We start from the raw sequence: 2,602 nt of genomic DNA on the forward strand, positions 1-2,602 counted from the left end.
ATTATGTTGAATATATCTGACATGAAACAAAAAACAATATATAATTATAATTTGAGATAAATTTTAAAAAAATTGTTATCATCACTTTCACCCCCCAGTGGCACAGCGGTATGTCTGCAGACTTACAACGCTAGAATCCGGGTTTAGATACACGTGGTGGGCAGAGCACAGATAGCCCATTGTGTAGCTTTGTGCTTAATTACAAAGTTTCACATATATTCAGTTGTCCTGAATCATGGCGCCATCTAGTGTACCATAGATGTTTTAATGAAATAAGTTGAGTAATTTACTATACGGAGGTGAAGATTCTAGTGCTAAGTTTTATACTTTCAACGTAAGTAGCGTAAATATGTTGCTCAATATGACAATTTTGAAAGATAATATAAGCTCATGTTTCTTCTGAAAGTCTGAAAGATGCAGCTGTGAACGGTTTGCACTCAACATATTTATATTTGTCATCGTTTCTTTAAAATTGTAAAGTTTGTGCATTTGTTTAAAATTACTCTCAGCATATGCTCTAGAAGAACCAAACATGTATGTTTAAAGTTTAGAAGAACGTTTAATGCTGTATCAAATGCTATTTAAAATGTTTATATTCTTCTAATTTCGCTGGAATACGAACCATTCAGAACATAACACTACTTTAGGTAATAGATGCCTCTCTTTTTGCAGGGCCCCCCAGTGGCACAGCGGTATGTCTGCGGACTTACAACGCTAGAAACCGGGTTTCGATACCCGTGGTGGGCAGAGCACAGATAGCCCTTGTGTAGCTTTGTGCATAATTAAAAACAAACAAACAAACTCTTTTGTAGGACCAAAATGAGAATTCGCGAGCTACAATCCACATAACAGCTGCCTACAAATTAACGTGTATATGAATAATATTATTAAAGGCAGTTTTATTCATTCATCATTTAAGCTCACATATAAAAAAAAGGTATTTTACATCTTTCCAAAAAAAATGTCTTTTTAATAATTTTGTTCCGCTTACCAAGTAAGTGTCATTCTTCAAGTAGGGTGCTCATTGTAACAAGTCCTAAAACATAATGCTGTTTTCAAGTAGGGTGCTCATTGTAACAAGTCCTAAAACATAATGCTGTTTTCAAGTAGGGTGCTCATTGTAACAAGTCCTAAAACATCATGCTGTTTCTTTTCGCAAAGCCACCACCACCAACATTCTCTCAGTGGATAAGCGCTAAATCAGCGGGCTTACAACGCTAAAAATCTGGTTTCGATACCCGTGTTTGGCAGAGCACAGATAGCCCGTTGTGTAGTTTTGTACTTAACAACAACTCTTTACAAAACATTATGAAGTTAGGTTCTATTTTAAATAAGTTATCAACACGGACTAACGTTATTAGCCTAAGATTCATTTATGTAAATATTTTTGAAAGTTGCTTGATCATATTATTAAAACACTGGGTTCAGCGTAATTAAAAATAAAAGCGTATTCAGCGATTATAACCATAACCTATATAACATATATTTGGGTTTTTTTCATTTTTATACAACGATTGTTTAGATCTCATGGCTTTTAGCAGTATTTTAAAATGTGTATTGGTATTTTGAAATAACATATAAATGTATACAAAAGACTAGTACAATAAATTTAATTATTTTTTTGTAGACAATTTCAACATCTTGTCAATGATATTTCATTGTATGAAAAAATGTTTCGAAAGTTTGTGGGGTTTTACTAGCCACTTTTTTTTTGTTGTTGTTCGGCTACCTAGGGGAATCGAACACCGGATGTTTGAGTTGTAAGTCCGCAAACTTACCGCTAACCCACCGTGAGACCGACCAGGTTGAATAGTTAAATTCTAAAGTTGTTTTACCTAAGACAGTACACTACTTTCATTGTGATGTATACTCAAACTCTTTTTCGGAATTAAATGTTGTCGATAATAGTTAAATCAAATGTCTACGTGTCCCAGAAGAAAAAAAACGGAATCGTGGATATTTTTTACAAATTTCCTTTATAGTTTAGGCTCTTACATTTTTATTATTTCAGTTAAAAAAATGTATAAAGTGCCAACAAAGTTTCGCAAGAAAACCGAAAACAGGATCCACTTTACCTTTACTATAGGTCTTCAAGTGATCGCCAAGGGACTCTCTCTCTTCGCAAGCATGTGCAAGCTGTGGTGTAAGAGGATGGATAAACAGAAAATGAATGCATCCGTTTCTTGGATACCAACGTCCAACAAAACCGGCGACCACTACGAGCTATAAGCCGGACGCTGTTTACAAATAAGTCGGAAGTCTGCTGGGAAAATGGGATGAGTACTCGTGACTTAAAGTGGTATTGATTGAAAGCCCTCCGAGAGAAGCACGAGCTTGCGAGCGAAATCTCGCTGCACGTCAGCAACTACGTCACACTGATAAGTAGTTGCACTAAACTTTAGAATAGGGATAATTATACTCGGTTTTTCGTTTTGTTAATTTAAGATGAAAAAAATCGCTATTTCTACAGTTCCTTTGTTAATTCTATCTTAATTTTTAGCGTTTAATTAGCTATTTAATTTAATGTAATTATGTTATAACGAAACAAGAAAAGAACCTGTAACTAGGTATATATATATATATATATATATATATATACACA

The sequence above is a fragment of the Limulus polyphemus genome, unplaced genomic scaffold (assembly GCF_000517525.1).
Source record: "Limulus polyphemus unplaced genomic scaffold, Limulus_polyphemus-2.1.2 Scaffold2972, whole genome shotgun sequence".
Classification (NCBI taxonomy): Eukaryota; Metazoa; Arthropoda; class Merostomata; order Xiphosura; family Limulidae; genus Limulus; species Limulus polyphemus.